General features: G+C 43.1%; 1 non-coding gene and 1 pseudogene across 1 annotated transcript; one reads left to right on the top strand and one right to left on the bottom strand.

The window, feature by feature from the left end:
* Positions 1 to 5,151: 5,151 nt before the first annotated feature.
* On the top strand, positions 5,152 to 5,223 carry TRNAC-GCA (transfer RNA cysteine (anticodon GCA)). Its single transcript has one exon. It is a non-coding gene; the product is annotated as a tRNA-Cys (tRNA).
* A 2,953-nt stretch (positions 5,224 to 8,176) lies between these two features.
* On the bottom strand, positions 8,177 to 9,042 carry LOC110122413 (mitochondrial intermembrane space import and assembly protein 40 pseudogene; annotated as a pseudogene).
* Between the last annotated feature and the right edge of the window lie 768 nt (positions 9,043 to 9,810).

Here is a 9,810-nt window from a genome sequence, read left to right as displayed (position 1 = left end):
TGGGACTCCTATGATTCGAATGTTGGGGCGTTTCACATTGTCCCAGAGGTCCCTGAGGTTGTCCTCATTTCTTTTGATTCTTTTTTCTTTTTTCCTCTCTGCTTCATTTATTTCCACCATTTTATCTTCTAACTCACTTATCCTATCTTCTGTCTCTGTTATTCTACTCATGGTTCCCTCCAGAGTGTTTTTGATCTCATTTATTTCATTATTAATTTTTAATTGATTTTTTTTTATTTCTTCTAGGTCCTTGTTAAACATTTCTTGCATCTTCTCAATCTTTGTCTCCAGGCTATTTATTTGTAACTCCATTTTGTTTTCAAGATTTTGGATCATTTTTATTATCATTATTCTAAATTCTTTTTCAGGTAGATTCCCTATTTCCTCCTCTTTTGTTTGACTTGGTGGGCTTTTTTCATGTTCCTTTAGCTGTTGGGTATTTCTCTGCCTTTTCATCTTGTTTAGATTGCTGTGTCTGGAGTGGGTTTTCTGTATTCTTGTGGTCTGAGGTTCCTTTTTATTGTGGAGGTTTCACCCAGTGGGTGGGGTTGGACGATTGGTTTGTCAAGGTTTCCTGGTTAGGGAAGCTTGTGTCAGCGTTCTGGTGCATGGAATTGGATTTCTTCTCTCTGGAGTGCAATGGAGTGTCCAGTAATGAGTTTTGCGATGGGTCTCTGTGTTAGGTGTGACTTTGGACAGCCTGTATGTTGACACTCAGGTCTATGTTCCTGCATTGCTAAAGAATTTGTGTGGTATGTCTTGTACTGGAGCTTATTGGCTCTTGGGTGGTGGTTGGTTTTGGTGTAGGTATGGAAGCTTTTGGATGGTCTCTTATTCCTTAATGTTCCGTGTAGTCAGGAGTTTTCTGGTTTTCTCAGGATTTGGGCTCAAGTCTCCTGCCTCTGGATTTCAGTTTTATTCTTCCAGTAGTCTCAAGGCTTCTCCAACTATACAGCACTGATAATAAAATTTCTGAGTTAATGGTGAAAAGATTCTCCACCGTGAGAGACAACCAGAGAGGTTCACAGAGTTACATGAAGAATAGGAGAGGGAGGAAGGAGATAGAGGTGAGCAGGAGGAGAAAAAGGGGACTCAAGAGGAGAGAGACAGATCTACGCAGTTATCTGATCCCAAAGTGTTCTCCGTAGCCCAGACACCCACAAAGATTCACAGAGTTGGATTGGGAAGAGAAGGGGAATGGAGGAAATAGAGGTGTTCTGAGGTAGAAAACAGAGAGTCAAAAGTGGGAGAGTATCACCACACTCCTGAATAGAAATGGGAACTGAATATTGGATTTTTAAATGACCAAAATTTATATCACATACTACTGAAAAACAAAGATTGAAAATCTGGTGTAGAGGTTAGACTCTTTGAAATATAATATTTAAAAACAAAAACAAAAAATTTAGAACTGTATATGAAGTTTGGTTTAAAAATAGGGTTTTTCTCTCTCTTTTTTTTTTTTGGCAAGGTTATAGTGAAATGAAAATGAAAGTTAAGGAATAATAGAGGAGTATTAGAGGACTCTAAAAGGAAATAGGAGAGAAAAACAAGAAAAAGAAAAAAAAAATTTTTTTCCCTAATTGAAAAAAATCATAAAAATATATGAAAATGAAAGTTAAGGAATAATAGAGGAGTATTAGAGGACTCTAAAAGGAAATAGGAGAGAAAAACAAGAAAAAGAAAAAAAAAAAAAAAAGAAAGAAAAAAAAATTTTTTTTTTCCTCTAATTAAAAAAAATCGTAAAAATATATGAAAATGAAAGTTGAGTAATGCGGGAGTAATAGGGAATTATAAAAGAAAATAAAAGAGAAAAAATAAAAAATAAAAAAAAGGAAAGAAAAAAAAATTTTTTTTTAATTAAAAAAAAATATGTACATATATATCTAGGAATTTCTCTGGGGTTGTTGCGGTCAGCGTAGGTTCAGTTCAATTTCAGATAGCTCCTCTTTCCAGCTTACACTTCTCGATATCTATAGGCCTCTTCCCGTGTAGTCGGTGTTACCTTCAGGGATTTTAATCTGTTGCACCGGTCCTTTCTGAAGCGGTTCCCTTTGTTTATTTGGCTTCTGTTTGCCGTCTCTTTGGTGTGTAATTTCCGCCCTGACACTGGCTGGCGGAGGTGATCTCTTATTTAGGTTCGCTAGTTCAGTTCAGTCCTGCTACGGGGAGGGTGGGGCGCTGCAGACAGATCCCGCTCTGTGTGGATAGCGCTCACCGTGTTCCGGCCACACTGGGTTTGCCCCGCTCACGGGTGTCAGTGCTTTCCCCGTCTACACTGCTCAGGCTCCCAGCTGCTCTATATGGAGCAGGCCCTGCGTTGAGTGCAGTTCCTGTTTTCGGGCACTCCACAAAAGCGCAGATTTGGTTGCGCCTGCGTTTTGTTCCTTCCCCGGCCTGAGCGGTTCAGGCAGCCAGAGGCTTGGGCGCACTCTCCCCGGGTGTGGCGCGCCTTTTCCCTCCGGCGTCGAGCAGCCCAGGCAGCCAGAGGCTTGGGCGTACTCTCCCGGGTGCAGCACGCCTTTTCCCTCGCTGTGAGCGGCCCAGGCAGCCAGAGGCTTGGGCGCAATCTCCCTGGGTACGGCGCGCTTTTTCCCTCCGCGCCCCAGCACGCACCGCCAGTCGGGTCTCAGGAAGTCTTCAGCTAGAACCCGGAGGCCTGTTTGCAGTGTGGGAGGTGGTGGCTTCTCAGGGGCTAAGTTTGCCCTTTTCCCCTACCCCCTGCCTCCTACCTCCAGCGGGGATGGGCCGGCTCTTCTCTGGAGATTCTCAGTCCCTTTGTTTTGCGAACCACCGGCAGTGTGTTCGGGCCAGTTAATTTTGTCCCTTGCTATCCCACAGTTTAAAAAAGCTCCCTCCGATTGCTCTCAGGGTCTTCGGGCCGGTCCTCACCCTAAGCAATGCCGCCCGCTCCTCTCCGTTCCGCCCTGCTTGTTGCTGGCAGGTACGGGCGTCTGGGGTACTTTTCTGCTGGGAGTTGCTTTTAGGCACGTAATCTGTGGGCCTTGTTTAATTTTTCCTCCCAGTTAGAATGCCGAAAACTTCCCCCAGTCCCGCCAGTGCGAGGGTTTCCTGGTGATTGGAAACTTCCTCTATTAAGACTCCCTTCCCGGGACGGGTCTCCGTCCGTAGCTCTTTTGACTCCCTTATTATCGTTTATATTTTGTCCTACCTCCCTTCGAAGACAATGGGCTGCTTTTCTGGGCGCCTGATGTCCTCTGCTAGCGATCAGAAGTTGTTTTGTGAAATTTGCTCAGCATTCAAATGTTCTTTCGATGAATTTGTAGGAGAGAAAGTGGTCTCCCCGTCCTATTCTTCCGCCATCTTCTGCATTTTAAAATAATATATATTCTGTTGCTTTTAGATGGAATGCTCTATAAATATCAGTTAAGTTCAACTGCTCCTATCATTTAATGCCTGTGTTTCCTTTTTGCTTCTCTATCTGGCTGAACTGCACATTGATATAAGTGTGTTAAAATCCCCACTATTATTGTCACTGTCATTTTCTCCTTTTATGTCTGTTAACATTTGCCTTATATATTGAGGTGATCCTATGTTGGGTACATATATATTGTTATATTTTCTTCTTGGGTTGATTCTTTAATCATTGTGTAGTGTCCTTCACTGCCTCTTGTAGTAGTCTATTTTAAAGTCTATTTTGTCTGATTAAATAGTGCATCTCTGGCTTTCTTTTGATTTCCACTTGCATAGACTATCTTTTTCCATCCCCTCACTTTCAGTCTATATGTGTCTCTAGTTCTAGAGGGAGTCTCTTGTAGACAGCAAATATATGAGTCTTATTTTTGTATCCATTCAGCTAGTCTGTCTTTTGGTTGGAGCATTTAGATTATTTACATTTAAGGTAATTGTTGATATGTATGTTTCTATTGCCATTTTGTTAATTGTTTTGGATTTTTTAATGTGGACCATTTTTAAAGTCTTTATAGAATTTGTTACAATATTGTTTTTCTGTTTTGGTTTTTTGGCTGCAAGATATGTGGGATTTTAGCTCTCTGAACAGGGATTGAACCCATACCCCCTGCATCGGAAGGTAAAGTCTTAACCACTGGACCACCAGAGAGGTCCCTGGATTTGCGTTTATAGGTCTTTCCCCCCCACTTCCTTTGTTCTCTTCTCATTTGATGACAATTTTTAGTGTTACCTTTGGATTTCTTTTGCTTTTGTCTGTGTTTTTTGTTTTGTAGTTACCATGTGGTTTTTGTATAGCAGACTATATTTATATGTGCTTGTTTTAAGTTGATAATCTCTTAATTTCAGACGCATTTTAGATACACTGCATTTGTAATCTCCTCTCATGATTACTGTTTTTGTTTTTATATTTTACATATAATCATTTTCTGTATCCCTTAACTGCTTGTTTGTAGACACAAGTGATTTTACCCGTTTTGTCTTTTAACCTCCCTACTAGCTTTGTACATGGATGACTTCCTACCTTTATTGTATGTTTGCCTTTGCCGGTGAGCTTTTCTATTTTGTAATTTTCTTGTTTCTAGTTGTGGCCTTTTCTTTTCTGCCTAGAGAATGCTTTCTGCCTAGAAAATTCCTTTGGCATTTGCTATAAAGCTGGTTTGGTGATGCTGAATTTTTTTGGCTTTGCTCATCTGTAAAGCTTTTGATTTCTCCATCAAATATGAATAGAGCCTTGCTGAGTAGAGTATTCTTGGTTGTATGTAGTTTTTTCTCTTTCATTACTTTAAAAGCCTTATGGAAATTCCCTCACCCAGAAGTGCTCCTTCACCCCGCAGCTCAGAGACAGATCTGAAGGCTTCAACTCCAACAACTGAGGAGCGGAGCCTGCCCCTGACCAGGGCTGTGATAGCCACAAACAAAGCGGAGGCCTTGCCTAATGCCCAGAGCAGGCTCTGGTCACCACACCACCAGTCACATCCCCTTTCAAGGGGCACAGCACACACTGAGAACAGACACTGACACTAAAAACAGCCTTCGCACCAAAAATATTAGACTCACACAAGCTACACAGGGATGACCCACAAAAAAAAAAACCCTTCAAGACCACAGTAGATAACTGTCTCTTCTAAACTCAAAGAAATATAAGTAAAATGAAGAAATAAGCCCATACACATATGATCAACTAATCTTTGACAAAGGTGGCAGTATATACAGTGGGCTTCCCTAGTGTCTCAGATGGTAGAGAATCTGCCTGCAATGCAGGAGACCTAGGTTCGATCCCTGGCTTGGGAAGATCCCCTGGAGAAGGAAATACCAGTAGTCTTGCCTGGAGAATACCATGGACAGAGGAGGTTGGTGGGTTACAGTCCATGGGGTCACAAAGAGTCAGACACAACTGAGTGACGAACACTTGCACATTCATATACAATGGAGGAAAGATAGTCGCTTCAGTGAGTGATATTGGGAAAAGCTAAATCTACATTGATACTCATTTCTCTAGTTTAGCCATTTTACCTGTGGTTTAATTGTTCCAAATGTAGCCAATACTTTGAAATAGCACAGCATTTGGGAGGTCACTTAGATTTTTTTTCTTTAATGTGGACCAATTTTTTTTGTCTTTATTGAATTTTTTACAGCATAGCTTTTGTTTTAGGTTTGGGTTCTCTGGCCACAAGTCATGTGGAATCTTAGCTCGCTGACCAGGGATCAAACCCTCACCCCCTTCACTGGAAGGTGAGGTTTAACCACTGGCCTACCAGCAAAGTCCCTGGGAGGTCAGTTTAAAACAGTTTTATTTTTGTTTTCCACTGACCCCTTAAATTTATTCTACAGTTACAGTTATTCCCTTGCTCCTAGATAGAATTTAGGGGAGGCCTCATAACTTGTCTGGTCACTATTAGGTAATGATGAAGTGTTCTGGTCCTTTCAAGTCACAAAGCACAGGGTCCTCCCTGGCAGTCCAGTGGTCACAACTCCACGCTGTCAGTGTAGGGGTGCAGGCTTGGTCCCTGGTCAGGGAATTGAGATGCTGCTAGCCTTATGGCATGACCAAACAAACAAACAAACAAACAAAAACCCAGTTACAAAACACACTCTTGGCAGGCATTTGAATCTCACTCTGTCATGGGGTGCTTCTGTGAGTTCTTTGGAGACTTGCCAGCCCATAATGGAGGTTCCTCCCTGGATTTCTCTGATATGGCAAAAGTATCTTTCAAAAAGCTGGATAGCTGCATGTACATGAATGAAGTTAGAACCCACCCTAGCACCATACACAAAAATAAACTCAAAAGGGCTTAAAGACATAAAAATAAGACATGACACCATAAAACTCCTGACACCATGACACCATAAAATGGAGAACATAGGCAAAAATTCTCTGACTGGTACCATAAAACACACCACTGTTTTCTTAGATCAGTCTCTTAAGGCAATAGAAATAAAAGCAAAAATAAATGGGATCTAATTAAACTTCTAGGCTTTTGCACAGCAAAGGAAACCATACACAAAATGAAAAGACAGATGACAGAAAGGGAGAAAATATTTGCAAATGATGCAACTGACAAGAGCTTAACTTCCAAAAGATACATACAGCTGATGTAACTCAGTAACAAAACCCCAAAGGATTCAATCAAAAAAGAAGGCAGAAGACCTAAATAGATATTTCTGCAAAGAAGATATACAGATGGCCAACAGCACATGAAAAGATGCGCAACATCACTAACTGTGAAGAGAGATGCAAATCAAAACTGCCATCAGATATCACATCACTGACTCAATGGACATGAGTTTGAGCAAGCTCCAGGAGCTGGTGATGGACAGGGAAGCCTGGCATGCGACAGTCTATGGCGTTGCAGAATCGGACACAACTGAGTGACTGAACTGAACTGATCACCTGATAACAGTCAGAATGACCATTATTAAAAAGTACAAATGAAAAATGCTGGGGAGGATGTGGAGGAATGAGAACCCCTCTTACACTGTTGGTAGGAATGTAAATGGGTGCAGCCACTATGGAAAACAGTATGGAAGTTCCTTTAAAAAGTAAAAATAGAATTATCATATAATCTTGCAATCCCAGTCCTGGATATATATCTAGAGAAAACTGTAGTTTGAAAATATACAGGTACCCCCATGTTCACGGGCTTCCCTGGTAGCTCAGATGGTAAAGAATCTGTCTGCAATGCACAGACCTGGGTTCAATCCCTGGGTTGGGAAGATACCCTGGAGGAGGGCATGGCAACTCCCGTATTCTTGCCTGGAGAATCCCCATGGGGCAGAGGAGCCTGGTGGGCTACAGTCTATGGGGTCACAGAGTCAGATACGACTGAGTGACTCAGCACACCATGTTCCTGGCAGCACTGTTTAAATTAGCCAAGACATATTCAGTCAGTCAGTCAGTCATGGGACTCTTTGGGACCCCATGGACTAGAGCACGCCAGGCTTTCCTGACCTTCACTGTCTCCTGGAGTTTGCTCAAACTCATGTCCATTGTGTTGATGATGCCACCCAACCATCTCATCCTCTGTCACCCCCTTCTACTCCTGCTCTCAATCTTTCCCAGCATCAGGGTCTTTTCCAATGAGTCAGCTCTTCACATCAGGTGGCTAGAGTATTGGAGCTTCAGCATCAGTCCTTCCAATGAATAGTCAGGGTTGATTTCCTTTAGGATTAACTGGTTTGATCTCCTTGCATTCCAAGGGACTCTCAAGAGTTTTCTCCAGCAGCACAGTTTGAAAGCATCAGTTCTTCAGCTCTCAGCTTTCTTCACAGTTCAACTCTCACACCCATACATGGCTACTGGAAAAACCATAGCTTTGACTAGATGGACCTTTGTTGGCAAAGTGAAGTCTCTGCTTTTGAATACACTGTGTAGTTTTGTCATAACTTTTATTCTAAAGGGCAAGTATCTTTTTTTTTTTTTCAGGTAAAAACCATGTTTTCCTTTTAATGGACACCGTTTCCTCTCTTGCCTCACACCCTGGTAATGATTAGGTCCCCACCTCTCGGGAGCACTGCATCCGAACAAGCTGAGACAGAACCAGTGTGAACGCGGTCCCAGAGCAGAGCTTTTCACTTACAAAGGGGTTCACTCAGAGCCCAAAGCTCTGCTTTCTAACCGCAGAAAACCTGGAGCTCAAGGCAAAACTGGAAACCAGAAGGAACCAGAAACGAAGCCTGCTGCCTCCTCAAATACTCGAGGGCTGATCGTCTCACCTCTGCTACAAGGAATGGCCCCACTCCAGCATTTGTAAGGGAAAAAGTTTTGTTTCTATTCCACTTTCCAACTGGGTATAAAATCTACTAAAAGGAACACAAAGAATCAAAACAAATCAGCTCACTCACAAAAGTCACTCCCAGATAGTGATTTCTGGCTGCTGAGATGATTCAGCACGTTATTTCCAAGTAGCAAAATTCAGGACAATCTGAGGACTCAAGAGTGGCAGCGACATTCACCAACAGGTTCGTGTGAGACACACATACACACAACCCCGTTTTTCAGTGTATATACGGCAAGGGGCCAAGACCCCAATCAGCACAATAACTTATTTTGTACATTACAGTGCACAGAACGGAGGGAAAACACTTTCCTGGAGACGCTCGTCTGGGCTCTGAAGGCGCTGGAGCCCAGTGCCCCGGCCACCATTAGCTCGATGCCGCCGCCTCTCTGGCTGCACTGGCCTCGGAGGCAGCTGCTCCCCGCAAGGGATCTGCTGGCTTCTCCTCCTCCTCCTCCTCCTCCTCCTCCTCCTGGGGGTAGAGGTCTGGGTACTTCTGCATGCACTCCTGCATGGCCCGGAACTGGTCCACACAGTCCGACCCCTTGACATCCTCCTTGCTGTAGTGGAAGCAGGAAAAGGCTGCCTTGAACTGTTCCCCGCACGGGCCGCTGGCCATCCCCCCAAGGCATGGGCAGTTCCAGTTGATGTCTCCGTTTGGCAGGATCAGTCCATGCTCCTCGTACGGATCATTGGGGTCATCGACCACCAGCTCTGCGTTGCTTGGAGTCTCGTGGCCTTCTTTGGTCACAAATATAATTCGATCCTTCCCTTCCTGCCGGCAGTAGGCCATGATGCAGCCCGGCACTCCGACCTGGCGGCGATCCAGGGCAAGTGTCTTTTAATTTCATGGCTGCAGTCATCGTCTGCAGTGATTTTGGAGCCCAAGAATAAAGTCTCTCATTGTTTCCATTGTTTCCCCATCTGTTTTCCATGAAGTGATGGGCCCAGATGCCACAATCTTAGTTTTTTCAGTGTTGAGTTTTAAGCCAGCTTTTCCATTCTCTTCTTTCACCTTCATCAACAGGCCCTTTAGTTCTTCTTCACTCTCTGCCCATAAGGTTGGTGTCATCTGCCTATCTGAGGTTACTGATATTTTTCCCAGCAGTCTTGATTCCAGCTTGAGCTTCATCTCTCCCAGCATTCTGCATAATGTACCCTGCATATAAATTAATAAGTAGGGTGACAATACACAGCCTTGACATACTCCTTTCCCAATTTAGAACCAGTATGTTGTTCCATGTCCAGTTTTAATTGTTGTTTCTTGACCTGCATACAGATTTCTCAGGAGGCAGGTCAGGTGGTTTGGTATTCCCTTCTCTTTAAGAATTTTCCACAGTTTGTTGTGATCCACACAGTCAAAGGCTTTAGCCTAGTCAATGAAGCAAAAGTAGATGTTTTTCTGGAGTTTTTCTTGCTTTTTCTATGATCCAAGAAATGTTGGCAGTTTGATCTCTGGTTCCTCTGCCTTTTTTAAATTCAACTTATACATCTGTAATTTCTTAGTTCGCATACTGTTGAAGCCTAGCTTGAAGGATTTTGAGCATTACCTTACTGGCATGTTTAGAAATCAATGCAATCGTGTAGTAGTATGAACATTCTT

Source organism: Odocoileus virginianus, chromosome 12, assembly GCF_023699985.2.
Source record: "Odocoileus virginianus isolate 20LAN1187 ecotype Illinois chromosome 12, Ovbor_1.2, whole genome shotgun sequence".
Taxonomy (NCBI): Eukaryota; Metazoa; Chordata; class Mammalia; order Artiodactyla; family Cervidae; genus Odocoileus; species Odocoileus virginianus.
Note: the sequence above shows the minus strand (reverse complement) of the source record. Positions and strands in the feature narration are given on the sequence as shown.